Below are 16,937 nucleotides of genomic sequence, written 5' to 3' on the forward strand. Positions count from 1 at the left end.
GGTTCTTGATGAACCTACAACCCCTATATGTCCCAGCAACCAGAGGAGTCCAGCAGACGTAACGGTATATTGCTTTCGATAATCTGACATTGTAGGAAAAAGTTACAGAGTAAAACGTAGAGAAAATTTGATGTTTTTTTATCTCAATTTCAATATTTCCCTTTTTCAGTTGTTATTTTCTGTAGGAAACCCTTGTAGGATCTACATAAATGACCCCTTGCTGAATTCAGAATTTTGTCTACTTTCCATAAATGTTTAGGTTTCTGGGATCTAGCATTGGTTTCATGCCCATTTCTGTCACTGACTGGAGGGAGGCTGAAAGCACAACAAATTGCAAAAATGGGGTATGTCCCAGTAAAATGCCAAAATTGTGTTGAAAAATTGGGTTTTCTGATTCAAGTCTGCCTGTTCCTGAAAGCTGGGAAGCTGCTGAGTTTAGCACCGCAAACCCTTTGTTGATGCCATTTTCAGGGGAAAAACCACAAGCCTTCTTCTGCAGCCACTTTTTCCCATTGTTTTGAAAAAAACAAAATGTTCACTGTATTTTGGCTACTTTCTTGGCCTCCTTCAGGGGAACCCACAAAGTCTGGGTACCTCTAGAATCCCTAGGATGTTGGAAAAAAAGGACGCAAATTTGGCTTGGTTAGCTTATATGGACAAAAAGTTATGAGGGCCTAAGCGTGAACTGCCCCAAATAGGCAAAAAAAGACCTGGCACAGGAGGGGGAAAAGGCCTGGCAGCGAAGGGGTTAAAGGGGTTACAGTGAATAACTAAACAAGACAAGTGAATATGGGGAAAAAAGTAGACGATGTGTGTGAAGGGTGTGAAATGGGATGGGGAAACAAAAGGGCTGCCATCTGGCAAAAAATGGGTGAAGAGATGTGTGATCTGTCTTGCTGTCCTGTAGTGGTAATGCAAATGATCATGGTCTTTGAAGGGGTATTTTTTTACAGTGTCCTTTGCAGGTTTCCCCACAATTAATCCGTTGTTTACTTGTCTGTTACTTTGCTGAATGTGGACCACAATGGTCAACTGTCATTGGCTGACCACCATCAGGGCCCACCAAAGTGACTGTGTGTTTGTAATAGACTCGCTGGTTGGCCGCTATGCTGATGGCAATGGGGGTCAGGCCACCTAAATGCAAGCTGCAGTGCCGCTGGTGGTCTTCCCTTTAGCTTGGTTGACAGTGGTCCTGCTTAAATGACTCGTAATACGTTGCCCTGAGGACCGCCAGTGCACCAGTGTATTTAGGACTGCCAAAATGGCAGTCTGGCAGTCCAACCGCCAAACTCGTAATCAGGTATTTTTGTTTATTTTCACCTGCACTTTCACAAGTGATTACGGCCCCCTACTTTGTGGAATTCTGATTGCTGTACAACTTTTATTGTGAAGACGTGTACCTGAAGTTGATCAAAAAAACACACCTTTGGTATTGTACACTTGTTTTCTATCTACACCCCCAATGCATTTAAGCACCACCAGCTGTGCGGTTGTCACATTGTGCTTTTAACTTACCTTGATGTATTATTACTTATATTTTTCCGTCTTGAATATTATTTTCTCCTAGTAATGCTAAAAAGGGATCAATTAAGTCATTTATTTATTTGTATCTGATATCATTGGATATGATTTCCATGCTTAGGGCCTAGTATGTAGCTTATTTAAATGTAATTTCAATTACTGTGAGTATATCATACAGAAACATAAGATATGATTTCAGGGCTGACAGTTTTATCGTAGCTGCATTGCTTGTTTTCTCTATTTTGATTCATTATTACTATTATTTGTTGATGATCACCCTTTTTTCAACAATGTTGCAATTACTACGCCAACTGAATCTGGCATCATGGAAAATACTTTCTGGGTTCATTATTTTTTAAAGCTGTCTGCATTTACCGTTACTACAACTATTTTATGTATGTTGAATGAGAATGTAAAAGATTTTCAGTCGAAGCTGACACTAATTAGGATTTAAAATTAAATGTTTTGGTTTTCTTGTGAGAAAGTATTAAGAATTGTTTCAGGCCGGCTTCATGATGGAAAACAAAATGTTTTGTAGGTATGTCTTTTATGTCTATGATTTACAGTATCTATTTTTTTAGGCTTGTGGGGCTTGCAATCCTTACTTGACGACGGCTACAGGATAGCGGATGCACATTGTGTTCTTTTGAATCATTAAACCGGAGTACAATAAACTGGTGTGCTACCTTTCTGTCCCTTGACGGGATGAGATTTATTGTGAATTTTTGATGGAGCCTGCTAAACCATTGCTGGCACCAGCATCCTGAGGCGAATATGTCTATATGTAAACATATTTTTTTTCACTGAAAAAACTAAATGTTACAGGGGCGTTATAATTAGGTTGACGTTTTGGCTACACAAACCCATAGAAATTCAGTAGTTATAGTTATACTTGTGTGAAGAAACTATAATTTGTGGCCTAAATGTTATTTTCCAGCACGGGTTATAGTTTCTTCAGATAATTATAACTATAACTCCTGAATTTTTTTGGTGCTGTGTGTGTGTGTAACATACAATAACAATAGCCTCACATGGCCTGTTGCCCGGCCCTGCCACTAATAACCCCATGAACCCAACCCCATGCTGCACATGACCTTTGGCCAAGCATGGTGGAGGTATGGTGTGTTAGAGGGTGAGTTATTTTTCAAATAGGCTCTGGATCTGCAGATCCATCATGGATTTGTAGTGGGGGGTCCTGCTGTGTGCCGCAGTGGATCCACGGATCAGTCAGAAACAAAATTGGACACTTTTTCCCCATGAAGGGTCCCTTACAGACCCCTCTAATGTATCCTATCAGGTCAGGATACCTCTATATTGACCCATTCAGTGTATTTTTCTATTTATAGTTTCTACCCAGAAGCCGAGACAAGAAAAGAAATAGCGATCACAACTTTCCCTTAAGGTTGCAAACGTCCAATAAGGGCATTGCTTTTTGCTCAGATCTGCGGGTACCCACTGATCCTGCATCCTTAGCTGTCAATATTTTTCTTTCTTTAATGAGTCCCAAACTACTAAACAGGTCCATAAAAAATTACAGAAAGGGCTTTTTCTACACTTCTGCATTTCTGTGTATTTCCATTCAGTGGTTCAGGCTGTTCCCATGTCGAAAGAGTGCAAAATCCCCATAGACATAGAATGAGGAAAAAGCGTTTTAGAGCACCCCGTTTTTCTTAGGCCCCCCCTTGACAGATCAGCCTGAAACTTTCCAGACAGCAGGTGAAATAACTTGCATACCAATTTTGATACTTTTGTGAAGATTCGTCAAACAATATATTTAGTTTAAAATATTAATAGTAAAATACATTTTAAAATAGCAAAAATATATACAACCAGCCAGAAGATATATTCTAATGTTATTATTACCTTGAATATAGGTAGTTATAGTTAGGACCTAGTTTCTATAAAAAAAAGTGTTTTTTGACTTGCCTAAATCTTTGGCGCTGCTTGACGAATCTTCACAAAAGTTTCCAAACATGTTTGACAGTCACCTCAGCTGCTTTCTGGAATTTTTTTTGGGGATCCATCAAGTGGGGACTAAGAAAAAGGGTGGGGGGCAAAAAAAGGTGTTTCTAAAGTTAACATCCTCAGGGATATTAAACAGATCTATAGCCTGAACCACTGGATGGAATTACACAAAACTTGGCATAAAGGAAGCTCTTGGTCCAAAATGCACCCTTTTAGATTTTTGGTGTAAATCCATTCAGTAGTTTTTTTAGAAATTAAGGAAAATTCAAATTTGTATATACAGGGACATGAAGGCTTAGTGAATCCTCCTCATCTCTTTCTGAGATCTGATTGGCTGACAACACTTCAACAAGAAAGTGTTGGCAGCCATGTTGGGACTCAGCTTCAGCTGAGTTCCTAAAAAAAGAGTAAAAAAATAAGGGCCAGGGTCGAGTCACACTGACCCCTAAGCTCTGGTTCTGTGATCCCAGAGGGAGCCCCCAGGGATAAAAATGCATGAACATTTTTTTGGGGGCATAGATCTGCCAAAAAAACACAAGTGCGGGCTTCCATGCCTGTTTTGTAAACAGCCCTGGTAGGCCAGGTCCCGGAGCAGTTAAATACTACATGGGGGGGGGCACCCAGCCCCCCATGCAGCCCGGGGGCCACCACCTACCCATAGCTTTTACCAAAATGGATGTGGACCCCACATTGCGGACCCCTGAGCCCTGGGGACCACCACCTACCTGGGGCAATGTTTATTGGACAACTCCCACCAGGCAAAAGCAAACAAAGGGCCTCATTACAAGGCTGGTGGTCTTAGGACCACCAGCCTTGCAGTGACAGTAGGACCACTGCAACTGTGGCAGTCCGACTGCCACATTACCACACTGGTGGGTAGACACATCAGGAGACTGTGGTCTCTGCCAGGAACATGGTTCCCAATGGGGTGACGGAAGTCTGGGTTGTACTGAGGTCAGTGCCGCCTGGCTGATTACAACTCACCTTACCGCCAGCCATTCCTTGGCAGTCTGACCACCATGGAAAGTCTGGTGGGAAGGGTGTGCTGGGGGCCACAGAGCGGCCCCTGCACTGCCCATGTCCATGGCATTGGCAGTGCAGGGGCCCAACTGCCCAGCACCCTCAGAATGTGCACTGTCTCCTTTGCAGACAGTGTACAATCCGAGGGTGGTGTGTACTACAGTAGTGGCCTGTGCTCCCTTAAAGGAGCCGAGGCCAGTATCGTATCACGGTTTCCGCAGGTCAACCCTGCGGGAACACCTATTACAATGAGCCTCATTGTGAGTTTGGTGATCCCACGACTGGCTATTGAGCAAAGACCACCATGGTGCTGCCGGCACACGCAGGTAGAAGAGACTGCCATGGTCAGGGGGCTGCAGCAGGAGGCCGTAGGAGCCTGCGTTCCGCAGAAAATATTATGAGATTGCACACCACCAATATGACCGTGGCGGTCCTACCACGATGTCTCCGAAGGTGAAAATGGACCGTATAAAAAGAGAAACTCATCTGCAGGCAGCCTCACTCATCTGTTGCCACCATGGAGCCCACTGCATATGTACTGCTGCTGCTGATGATCCTTAAAGATGCACAAAACCAACACTGCCATGGACACCACCTACTGTAAGTGCACACACACATCTACCTGTATCATAAACCCTGAAAACAGATCAATTACCATAGTCCACATAATATGGGGGGCACATCACAGACACCAAGTACATGTCACATCCCATACACAGTCTGAAACATATATCAAGACGGTACAATCACAATATTTCCCCTTTGGGCAGCTCACTCACACTGCACCGCAACCTTCCACAAAAAAACACGTCTGCTCACCTCAGACACAGGGACAGTGAAGGGTTCTCAACATTTACCCACACATCACCAACAACACACAAAATCACACATACAAATACAACTCACACACTCACATTCCTCACAGGCCAGGGACTGTCGTCACGTACAACACACATGTATATCCCTGTGGCATGGAACACAGACAACACCGCCATTAAATAGCGGCAGTCAGGCACCTCAGGGATTATCTTTGGAGGGGGGGTTCGATTTGGGAGAGGGGGTTTGGGCATTGGCATGGGAGAGGTGGTCTTCTTGGGCTGGGTGGACTTTCTTTGGGGTGGAGAGGTATGGTTTTTTTCAGGGGGGAAGGAGAGACCTTGGGGGTGGAAGGGACAGCCTGGGAGCTGGGTGGGTGCCTTTTGGGTCTGGGATGGGGGTGGGTGAACAGGGGTAAGGTCAAGATCTAATCAAAAAAAGTTTTTTTAGAGACATTGGGCCAGTCATTAGAAAGGGGTCGGGATTTGGAAATTGAGAGAGTGGTTGTATGCTGTGCAGGTGTTGATGTTGTGGGTGCATGCTTATTGGAGGTATGGTAGTGTGTGGTGGATGTCTGTTGGGTGGGTGAGTATGGGCATTAGTGTGTCTTGGGGTTAGGGGATTGCAGGTGTTGGGGATGCAGTGGTGGTTGGGTGTGTGGCTGTTGGGGTCATCACTGCAGGTATGGTGAATGTAGTGAATATCTATGTGTCTGTAGTCATGTTGTCTGCAGGTGTGGTGCTTGTGGTGGATGTCTGGGGTCTGCTGGGGTGGTATCTGTGGGTTTGATAGGTGTGGTGGGTTTTTCATTGACTGTTGTTGTAGGGCCTATGGGTTTACATGGTGTGGTTTGCATGATGCTGGGAGTGGTGGGGGTGTCTAGGGAAGTTGTGACTGTTGCTGTGTCTGTGGATGGATGTTGATTGTGTTCATGACGGTGTGTTTTGTGCTGCTTGTGTTTGTATGCGCTTCTTTTGGCTGTTGAGGTGGATGTCTGTGGATCGATCTCTGTGCTTTGGATAGGTAAAGGAATAGGGAATTTGGAGTGGGAAGAGGCAGGTCAAGGGGAGACAGAAGGTGGGTATCTGGCTGCCATTAGTGAGGAGGCCAGAGCCTGAAAAGATCTCTGTAAGCCAGTCATTGCACCATGAATGCCTTCCAGGAATGCATTGGTTTGCTGAAGTTGGATCGCCAATGCCTAGATGGCATTCACAATGGCTGACTGACCTACAGAGAAAAAGATCTCTGTAAGCCAGTCACTGCACCATGAATGCCTTCTAGGAAAGCATTGGTTTGCTGGAGTTGGGTCGCCAATCCCTGGATGGCATTCACAGTGGCTGACTGACCTACAGAGATACTTCTAAGGAGGTCAATAGCCTCCTTATTGATGGTACCAGGGCTAACAGGCTGTGTCGGAGGTGCCTGCGGCAAAGAAGATGCCCACCTTCTTGGGTGAGTGGGCACGGCCAACTCAGTGGGGAGCAACAGGAAGGGTGGTGTTAGAGCGGGGAGTGGTGGAGAAGGATGGTACTGAGGGCTTCCCCAATGGGTCCACCACTACTACAGAGTGTCCACTGGATGAGGAATCTGATTGTGAGGAGGAGGATATTCCTGTCTTTCCTGTGGCACTCCCCTCGTCCTCTGGGCCACTGGGTCCCTCTGTCTCAGTTGTGTCTTGACCTGAGGTCCCGTGGTCAGATGCTTCCCAACTCAGCTGTGCCCCATCTCCTTTGCTTGCTGGTACTGATGCTGCAAAGACAAAGAGGAATAGGGTCATCACATGTCCATGATCACACGTGGACAGCAGCTCTGAATAGCAAACATCATCCTAAAGTCAAGTAGGCCCCAGCAACAAATTCTACCTAAGTGGCCCATGCATGTGCCATACCATATTCATGCATGCCATCTCAACTGTCAACAGTTGCCCACAGGAAAAATCAAGATCTCGCACAATAACAATTGCATGACTGAAGTTGTGCAATCACAACAACTACTCAACAAGTAGGAGACCTCAGTTATCTGTTGGCATACAATTGTAGACCAATGTGAAGTCCATTCCCACATATCCCATACAAGTGCATGCACACATTGATTTTTCACATACAAAATGGCCCTACTTTAAGAACTGATACACCAAAATTCAGCCATGTTGATGACAAAAGTACAATAGCCTGGAGAATGTGACATGGAAATACCCATGTCACACTGGGACCATATCAATAATTTGTCCCAATAAAGTTAAGGAGGTAGTATCAGTGTCGAACAGATAGACCACACAAGTGGCATGGCAATGACCAGAGTAGACATCATGGACAATATGTCAGGAAGAGATGTCCCCAAAATACATCACACAATGAATGAGCAAGCCCCAGGCTAATCGCTACTAATTGCTGGCACCGATTACAATGACATACTCTGGGTATATCATTAGAAGCCATTTGTCCTTTGCATGTTTCAGAGGCACAGAAGTTGCAAGGATTTATAGAAGGCCCACAACATGTTACCCACTGTGAAGCTACATCACCGTCCCCATCATGGTGCTGCAAACCCAGATATCGGTCTGTGGATGAAAGCTTGTACCCAACACATGTGTCTGAAACAAAACTGCAAGTCACTCCATGATGCATGTCAACAGTCAGAGCACATGCCTCAACCTTTACACATGTACAGTGCATTTGTCTACCTGAGGCCACACCAAGCTCATAGAAATGCATATTGTGGCTCTAAGCACTATACCTATCTGTCATGTCCCTCATTGCTACTTCAGTTGTACATGCCAAATGACATGCTAAGACACATGAGAGAATGTGTCAGTCAACAAACAATGGTGACACACTCCTGTATGTGGCACAACCTGAAATGTAGTCCCATTGTAAATGTACTATTCCACACACAGTTTGCCATGTACATATATGTGAGGGAAAACAGACCTCATCTCATCTACATAGGTAGCCCAGGCATGAAACTGCAGATAAGAAATGTTTTCTAAACAGAAAGGGACACATGCTGAAATGTATGCGCAAGGAATTTTGACAACAGCGATGGCACATAAATCATGTCAATTGACATTCCCCACTTACCAAGGTAAAGTAGTAAACTATAGCTGCACACAAAGAACAATGGCAGCCCTATCACATGTCTGTTGGACACCTTCACATCACAGACTGCAGTGAGGTAGCTGCAAATATCATACACTGCAATAAACAAGCTTCTGGGACGCCAACATACACATTTACACAGTCACATGGCTGAGGACAGTAATCCATCACCTTCTTACCTTTGGCCTGGAACATTGAGGGATAGTGGTCCGTTGCCTAGCAAATACACACACTACAACAACAAACAGTATATGATTGATAACTGTACACAGCCAATTGTGGTTCTTTCAGAGCAAGTGGTTTGAGGATTCCTCTCAGTTATTTCCTAGGTCCCTGGTTCAACAGGAAAAGCACATCAGTACAAAACACATGGCATGTCAACACAAACAATCTCTCTTCTACTGTGTGACACATGGCTCATCCCTAATTGTGAGGGGGAGCAGTCAGAACCTCACTCAATCACTTGGCAATGGGACAGGCAGGAATATGCCCTGTACTCACCTCCTTCTGGCTGCTGTGTTGACCTTAAATGCCCATCAAGCTCCGAAAAGGCCACCACCAGAATGCTGGCCATTAGGGGGGTCATGGTCTGAAGGGCACCCTGCCTACTTAGGGAGGACAGCCATAGCTTGGCCTCTGCAATCTTTCAGACCCAGCGTCTCAGGTCCTCCCACCTTTTTCTGCAGTGGACACTCCACGGGTAGTGGACCCCAGAGTCTGCACCTTTTTGCCAATGGAACTCCATAGCCCTACATTTTGATGGAAATGCTCCTGCATGGATGCGAAGCACAAATCAAGAGATCATGATCACTAGTTTCACCTCAAATGGTTCAGTCACATTCATCAGTTACATCAAGCTAGAAGCTTCCCATTTTGTCAATACACATACAAGCCAATAAGTACAGGGACATTACTACAGACATACTTTTACCAATCTGCAGACCAACCCACCACCCTGCTCAGAATGTACAATGACTGGGCAGGCTTACTGACATCTTGTGGGACGTGCATTAGCAACCTGACTGAGATGTGAGCCACTATGAGACACCTCACACCTCTGTGGCCTCCTCAAGGTAGACTCCGTAGGCATGAATGGACCGACACATTCATATTCTGTGAGAATGACACTCTACATACAAGCTCTACAGGCTACTGGCATGGTACAAACTCAAACATCACACATGGCTACAATGAAAAGGCTGGCATGGTGGGCAGAGAGAGTGTCTACCCTGCCATGTAAGGACATGCTGTCCTAGCAAATGCAGACTTCTGCCATTTCAGGGTGTGGGGTTCAGGGTTATATATCTGTACCACAGAACACGCTTTTGGACATATGTGGCCATCCTACAGAGATGGGATCCAGCAAAGAAAGACATGCATTGACCAGTTTCTGCTCTGTGACCAAGTTACTGAGTCACATATCATGGTGTCTCAGGAATCAACACACTCTCTGCACTGTGGAAATGTCAGCTATGCAATGAGCCTGCACAGGATAAATAAGACCTGTATGAAGGTGACAACGAGGCTGTGGGAGTAAGGGACCTGTCAGGAGTCAGAGACACACATTGACAATAATTCTAAGAGCATACCTGTCACAGATCAGTAACCCACCCCGGTCCCCATTCCCAATCTGATAAAGGGAATGAATCATTCTGGGGAGCATACTGCAACAGAGCCTCATATTGGTCCCATGACAGGATCTGCTGGTGTACAGGGAGTGGGCACATCCCAAAGTTACATAGCTACTAGGAGCAGGTGCTGTGTCGATTTCCAATTATGGGTCCGGTGCTGCGTCGTTCCGGTTGACGCTGCAGCAATTTTCCAGACACAAGACAGGCGTTGCAGTGATTTCTGCCGGTGTTGCATCGATTTTCCAATGCACGAGGATTTCCTGAAGGTGTGAAGTCTTTGTTGGTCCTGAGACTTCAGAAACAGAAGGCAAGTTCAATCTGTGCACTTGTTAAGCACTTTAGGGGTATTCAGAGTCCTTCCACCAGAATCACAAGCACCAAGCAGAAGGGCAACAAGCAGAAAAGCAGTCCTTTGGCAAAGCAGTCCAGATGAGCCCTTTGGGCAGCCAGATAGTCTATCTGACTGAGCCCAGGTGTAAGCCCAAAAGTGTCTGATTTGGTGGATTCAGAGACCCAGTTTGTATACTCAAAAAAGCCTTTGAAGTGGGGGAAACTTCAAAGAGTGGTTTTGAAGTGCTCAATTTCTCTTTTCATCTCAGTCCTGTCTGCCAGGTTCCCTGTGGGGGTTATCAATCTTTTGCCTGAGGCCAGGCAGATGTGACTGAGTGTCCTGTGTTTATGGCTGTCTGAGTAGAATGCACAAAGGGAGCTGTCAACCAGCACAGACCAGGCGTGGATTGGAGATAGGCTGTTAGACACAGATGGCAGTAAGTGAAGAGATATGCCCACTTTCTACATAGTAATATTAAATCCAACTTCACCAGTAAGCAGGATTTTCTATTACCATTCGGGCCATGCTAAACATGACAGGGCCACTCCTTCCAGATCAGAATCTACCACTCAAAAGCATTTAAGGGTAATTCTAATGCTAGTCTATGGGAGGAGCAGGCCTCACAGTAGTAAAAAACAAATGTATGGATTTTTCACTACCAGGACATCTAAAACACATAAGTACAAGTCTAGCCTTTTACCTACCTACATAGTACCCTCCCTATGGGTTATCTAGGGCCTACCTTGGGGATGACATATATAGAAAAAGGTGAGTTTAAGTCTTGGCAAGTAGTTTTAAATGTCATGTTGGTGTGGCAGTGAAACTCCACACATAGGTCTTGTACTGGCAGGCCTGAGACATGGTTAAGGAGCTACTTATGTGGGGGGCACAATCAGTGCTGCAGCTCACTAGTAGCATGTACTTTACAGGCCCTGGGCACCTGTAGTGCACTTTACTAAGGACTTACAGGTAAATTAAATATGCCAATTGAGTAGGAATTAATGCTACCATGTTTAGGGAAGAGAGCATATGCACTTTGTCACTAGACAGCAGTGGTAAAGTATGCAGAGACCTAAAACTAGTGAAAGCAAGGTCAGAAAAATGGAGGGAGGCGGACAAAAAGTTAGGGGATGACCACTCTAAGGCTGGATGGTATAACATTTCAGGAAGAGGTCACTTGCTGGCAGTGGTCACGTCTGGCCATCTGCATCTCCTGAATTCTTAGCTGGCCATCCCCACTTGCATGGGGGGACTTGCTGCTACAGAGGCTGGGGTGTCTGTGGCAGGTTCTTCCCCTGACAGGGATTCACTTCCAGTGGCTGCCACCAATGAAGAAGGGCCTAGTGTTGTGTCAAAGGAAGGGGAGAATGATGCTGAAGATTCCTTATCAGGGTAGTGCTAATGTCCCTCAATAACCATTTTAGGGAGGCCAGGTTGGTATTGGTGGCCTCCCACTGTTGAAGCATATTCCTCTGGATGTCCCTCTGCAGCTGCTTGATCTCATGTTGGTCTGTTACTACCTGACCCATCACAACATTGGACTCCTGATAGACCCCCATGACTTGGCTGATGGTTTCCTGGCCAGCAGTATCCCCGGTGGCCTCACCTCGGTGGCCCACAGCATTCCTCTCACATACCATACCCCTACAAGCCTGTGCCCTTGCCACAGGGTGCCCCCTACTACTGGTTCCAGGACCATCATTGTATGAGGTGTAATGCTGCAACTCAGGATCCTGGACTGGAGGACAAGTGATGGTTGCCACTGTCCTAGGGGAACAGGTTGGGGGGTGAATGGCTATCTGCAGGGTCGAGAAACCAGACAGGGAAGTCTTGATGTGGGCACAGTGAGACTCACTGTTGGGGTCTGACCAGATTGTCTAGATGGGCCAGAACCATCCCATAAGTCCAGACATCCAGAAGTGTTATCATTGAAGGCTTCATCCAGGATGATAGTGAACGTCTTGTCTGTGGCCTCTGTGTGGCTAGTGGCAGCTCGACCTGTTGATGTGAATGAAACAATGTTACTGGTGATATTGTGACATCTACCTCCAAAGTTTTACAGTGACATTTTGCAAAGCCAGTGTACATAGTTGATTTGCAAGTGATCCTATTGTGACAGGTGCCCAGGGTATGGATTGTATTGAGCTGTCATTTGTGAAGCAGAAACATTCCATTAAAGTGCAGCAGCTGCGGAATTTACCAATTAACTTGGAGTTGGGAGGACGGGTAGAGATTTACCCTTGCCAGCAGTGTAGGCAAAACAGTGGCTGGGCAGAATGTGGCTTTGGCCATTTTCAGGCGTAGTTTAATGTTATATATAGTGACCCAGGAGTTTGTTGTATATGCGCTTGGAGTCATCATGTGGTCAGTGCATTGTGAATGTGTCTGCAGCCACTACCATTCTGGTGAGTTCAGTAACAGATGTATTTGAGCAAGTGAGCACTGTTATGATGTTTGGAGTTACAGAAACAGTGCTTGCTAGGAGCTGTAGTCATGTCAATCCCTATACCACACAGCCTATAAAAATGTTGTCCTCCCAAGTGAGTTCACTTCAATTGGGAGCTGGCAAACAAGGGTATTTGGAGAATAGGACACTGGGCTGGCTGAGTGGAGTAACAGAGCTTCCTGGCCTTAGCAGTCATGCCAGTCCCTGTACTGCCCACAGTATGCATATGGTGTCTTCCCAGGTGAGTGCACTTCAATTGCGAGTTGACAAACAAGGGTATTTAGAGAAGAGGAAAGCGGGTTGGCTGAGAGGAGTTACAGGTGGCACAAGGAGGCACAATTTAGCACAAGGTGAGCAGTGAGCATGCCTGACATAGCATTTTGTTGACATTTTTAGTGTTGTGACTTACCAGACCCAACTCCCCCAGATATTCCTGTCAACCATCAGAAGAGAGGATGGCTAAGACCTTCTCCTCCCAGTGATGGAGTTGTAATGGGGGAATGGGAGTGCCACCACCAGTCTTCTTGGCCTCCAGCTAGTGCCTGGAGACGAGGGAATGGATCTTGCCTCTGAGGTCGTTCCACTTCTTCCTGATATCCTCCCTTGAGTGCAGAGTGGTGCCTACAGCATTCACTTTGTCGACTATCCTGTCCCACATTTTCATTATATGTAGTGTCCTGGACTTGGTTTCTGAACAACTGTGGCTCTAATCTTATGATTTTATCCACCATTACTCTTAACTCTTCATAAGTGAAACGGGAATTTTTAATACGTGCCATAGTGGTTAAAAAATAAACTACATATATCACAGTGAAAGTGAGTTGCTAAAGTAAAGTTGTGCCAAAGGGACAATAGTTTGTGCAGGGAATTGTATGGGAGAGTGAAAGGAAGAAAAAGGTGCCTAGTATCCATGCAGTGTGGGAAAAAGTTGTTGTGTCCTTCTGTGTCATGCTGTGAAAATGCAGGGGACTGTGGTCTGTGAAGGAGTGTGTTTTATAGTGTGCTTTGCAGGTGCATTGATTGTGGCAACGTGTGTCAGCTGTGTTGTTTTCAAATCCATCCAATGTGCTGTTGTGTATTACTTTGGTGACCGCGGACTGCCGTGGTTCAGCCAATCAGAAGTGAGTCGCAGGACTGTCGGTGTTGAAGTTCGATCTGCCAAATTCTAGGCCTCCACGCTTCTGGCGGTCTGCCTTTTTTGGTTGGCTGTCAGAGGTCCTGCCTGTGTAACTCATAATAGGGCAGACTCGGAGACCACTGACATGACAGTCTTATTGGGACTGCCAACATGGCAGTCTGGCGTTCCAACCGCCAAACTCGTAATGAGGCCCAATGTTCCCACCGGTCAGCCTGGTGGGAACATTGTAATACGCTTAGGGGGAAGCCACCTGTATGACGATGGTGTCTTCCCTACCAGTTTAGCAGTCTGCTTTTAGGATTGTCAAAGTTGTAATGTGGCCCAAAGTGCACTTTCTGACAGCAGGAGCTGTGAGAGAAAGAGAGAGAGAATATAACAGTAAGGAGTAATTTGTGGCCTAAAGTTTAAGGTCAAAGACCCTTGCACTAAAAGTTGAGGGTTCTACTCCAGGTGTGACTGTGGTCATTTTCCTTCTTTAATTTCTCTTAAACTTCAAAAGTTTAAGGTTCATACTAAAAGGTGAGCTAACTCTTTTTAAATGACAAATACACTTTTCTTTTAAATGTTTCCAGAAGTATCAAATTCTAAGTACATCATTCATCAAAGCCTAAAAAAACCTCTATCTCTCTCCGTTTCACTCTCTTTCTTTCTCTCTCTCTCAATTTCTCTTTTTCAATCTCTTTCTCCCACTCTCACGCTCACTCAGACCCTTATGCATCCACTCACAGACCCACTTGGGCACTCACCCACACACTCACAAACCCACTCAGGCTCTTGTGCACCCACTCATAGCCCCACTCACAGCCCCACTCAGTCTTACTCATCCACACACAGACCCACTCAGATGCTCACACACCCACTCACAGATACACTCAGACTCTCAGACTCTCACTCATAGATCCACTGAAAACCTCACGCACCCACTCACAGAACCACACAAACACTGACACTCCCACTAAGACACTGATGCACCCACTTTCACACCCGGCCATTCTCACCCCCAGATGCACGCTCTCACCCTCTCACATCTATTCTCACACCCAGAGAGACTAGCTGTGGCAATTATCGCTGTGCACAGCCATGTGCAGCATGGGGTTGGGTGGTTAGTGGAGTTGGCCACGGGATTTATCCACAGGTTAGACCTTGCAGGCAATCCCGCAGCACATAACCAAAGGCCATGCACAGAGCAAGGTTGGGTGCTTGGAGGGGGTTGGCCTCAGGGCAGCGGCAGTGGTTGGATTAATGTATAGTGATGAAAATTACTATAAGTTAAAATAAAACCCATATGAATTCACTGAAAAACAATGGTTTCAGGGATGTTATAGTTAGGACATCGAATTTTTAAAAAACATAGAATTTTTTATGAGAAAACTGTGCACGGCGGGGGCGCAAGTTATAGTTACCTTAGATCATGAGTTATAACAGGTGAATTTCATTGGTTTTGTACATTTAAAATGTGAGCCTAACTAAAACGTCCCCGTAACCTTTGTGTTTTCAGTGAAAAATATATATATATATATATATATATATATTTATATATATATATATATATATTTATATATATTTATAAACACACACATACACTAACATTATATTCACAAATACAAAATTACAATACTAATATTGCTGTTACAGAAAATACATTATAAACACATAGCTTAGAAAATATAGTAATTCATTGAAGTAATAAAATAAATAGGAAAAAATTTAATTCTAATTAATATATAATTTAATATTTTATTTTCCTAAAAATAATATAATCATTTTAAAATCCAAAATAATAAGGAATAAAAATGAACAGTATGAAACCGCAATACATAAAAATAATTTATAACAGACATCAGATGGGCTATTAAACATATGAACACAAGGAAGGTGCTGGGTAATGATGGGTTAATAGTTGAATTTTACCAAACATGTGGATCTAGTGTGTGCACCATGCATAGGGAGGTGTTTGAGTCTGGGATGCAACATGCGTCACTGAGGGAGGCACACATAGTGGCCTTACCTAAACCAGGAGAGGATTATACTGATTGTAAATCATATCAACCATTTTCAATGACTGTTGATGCGAAGATATTGGGGAAGATACTGGCCCAGGTATTGGCAAAGGCAGCAGAGCAGATCATACAGATTTGTGAGTGGCCATACCACAACCACTAATATATGAAAGCCATTCCTGATCATTAAACAAGCCATGAAAGGGGAGAAGCCCTGCGCTCTGGGCAGTTTGGATGCCCATAAGGCACTTGATATAGTTAATTGGACAATTAGAAGGTATGCTCTGGGGCAGAATACTTGGGATAGGTGAACCTACTATATACTGACAGAAGGGATAGAGTGAAAGTGGGCCATAGAATCTCTGACAGCTGGTCGATTGAGAGGGAGACCTAGAGGTGATGCCCTCCATCCCTGCTTATATTCTCCTTAATTATAGAACCACTGGCACAGATTATACAATATAGTCATACATACGCTGGTACATTGCTGTTAGGTAGACAGGAGTTCATCTCATTATATGCTGATGACATCCTACTGACCCTGAGGAAACCAGCAGATATATGCAGCGTGATGAATGACAGCAGAGGGAGGGCACACTTGGGGCTCCGGTTGAATGCAGTAAAATCAGTGCTTTACCCCATATTATCAGCGTGAGCTGCAGATGAGGATATACACACCATAAAAGTCCAGATCTCTACAGTTAAATATCTCAGGGTACACCTAAGCTCATGTGTGACTAAAACCTAAGATTCCAATGTGGACTCCCTGTTGGGGAGTCTGGAGCAGAGCGTGCGCAAGTGGCTGAGATTTCCAATGTCCCTGATGGAGCACATAGCTTTTAACAAAATGATCATATTGCCTAGAATTGTATGTGTTACAATGCATGCCAATGTGCATACCAGAATTCTGCTTCCTCAAGGATTAATTGGTCAGACTGATGTATTAGGGACATTGAAGTGCACGGAAAAGC

Source organism: Pleurodeles waltl, chromosome 8 (assembly GCF_031143425.1).
Source record: "Pleurodeles waltl isolate 20211129_DDA chromosome 8, aPleWal1.hap1.20221129, whole genome shotgun sequence".
Taxonomy (NCBI): domain Eukaryota; kingdom Metazoa; phylum Chordata; class Amphibia; order Caudata; family Salamandridae; genus Pleurodeles; species Pleurodeles waltl.